This window comes from Alexandromys fortis, unplaced genomic scaffold (genome assembly GCF_014885135.2).
Source record: "Alexandromys fortis isolate MF-2015 unplaced genomic scaffold, M_Fortis_MF-2015_v1.1 scaffold_187, whole genome shotgun sequence".
Classification (NCBI taxonomy): Eukaryota; Metazoa; Chordata; class Mammalia; order Rodentia; family Cricetidae; genus Alexandromys; species Alexandromys fortis.
The window spans coordinates 1455601-1457329 of record NW_026068088.1 but is presented as its reverse complement, the minus strand read 5'-3'; positions in this window follow the sequence as shown (position 1 = coordinate 1457329).

Sequence of the window (1729 nt, the reverse complement as noted above, 5' to 3'; positions counted from 1 at the left end):
ACATGCACAAATGCATACAAATGAAAATAAATCTTTTCATTAGAAAGGGAGAAAACCAGCTGAACCTTTGCATTCATCGCCCTCTGCTTCCTGACTGCCTATGCAATGCGGCCAGCCAACCTGCTGTTGACCCTGTCATGCCTTCCCCACAAAGTACTGCACCTCCTGTCACCACGACCCAGTATGTATCCCTCCTTCCCTTAAACTGTTTTGTCAGGGTGTTTATCACAGCAATGAGACAAGTAGTAACTAATACTTACGGGCTGACAAAAGTGGTTCTATTTGATTCTAACAACTGTCACAATGTACAATATTTTCTAAGAATAATGCATAATCTGAGCAGGTGAGATGGCATGATTGGTAGAAGTGCTTGTCAATCTTCATGACCTGAGTCCAACTCCAACCCCGGGGACTGATGGGGAACCTCCTTCAGCCCATGGCCTTTGAGAGGCTGGACAAGTTTGGGTGTGGCCTTGGGTACCAAAAAAGTGCAGTGCGTGCATTCTCTCTCTCTCTCTCTCTCTCTCTCTCTCTCTCTCTCTCTCTTTCGGATGCTGGGTTCAGTTCCTGTTCCTGGTTCCTACAGAGGCCTGTGATCCGTGAGCTCCCCTAAATAAAGAACCTCTTTATTATACTCAGTTCTGAGCTACTGTGGGATTATTTTATTTGCGTTCACCTTCAAGGGACCTCATGGTAAGGAAAGAAATAATTCCCAAAAAGTCGTCTTCTGATCTCTACATGTGCATCATGACATGTGTGCAACCATGAACAAGCATGCATACACTCACACACATAGACAAATAAGTAAACATAAAAATTTTAGTTCATAAATCTTTGAGGTGTATTAACCTTTTTTGTTTGTTGAGACGGGGTTTCTCTGTTACACAGAGAACTCACTCTGTAGACCAGACTAGCCTGGAAGTCACAGAGATCTGCCAGCCTCTGCATCCTGAGTGCTGAGATTAAAGGCGTGCGCCACCATACTAGGCTTTAACTCTCTAATTATACAACAAGCCTCTTCTTTTTCTAAAGCTTTCTTTGCATCTTTGTCTCGCATATATGGAGAACTGTAGAAGTGCTCTAGACTTCCCTGTGCCCTGGTAAGAAGTTATAAAATTCTAATACTATTTGAGTACCTATGATGCACCAGCTACTACCCCAAGAAATAGATATAGCACCAGCGAACAGAGCAAAGTTCCTATCCCCGCTCTACTGGAAATTCTCACGAACTAAAGTATACAGTAGGATATTTGTGTCTACTGGTGATTAGCGCTAAAACAAGAAAGGGGGCTGGGTGTGGTGGCGCACACCTTTAATCCCAGTACTCAGGAGCCAGAGGAAGACAATCTTTTTGAGTTTGAGGCCAGCCTGGTCTATACAGTGAATTCCAGGACTACCAGGACTATATAGAGAGACCCTGTCTCAAAAAAAAAAAATCACCCATTCACCCACCCCCAAAAAAAGAAAGAAAAAGAGAAGTAGAAAGAGAGAAATGGCCGGGCGGTGGTAGCGCACGCCTTTAATCCCAGCACTCGGGGGAGGCAAAGGCAGGAGGATCTCTGTGAGTTCGAGGCCAGCCTGGTCTACAAGAGCTAGTTCCAGGACAGGCACCAAAAACTACAGAGAAATCCTGTCTCAAAAATCAAAAGAGAGAGAGAGAGGGAGAGAGAGAGAGAGAGAGAGAGAGAGAGAGAGAGAGAGAGAGAGAGAGAGAGAGAGAGAGAGAGAG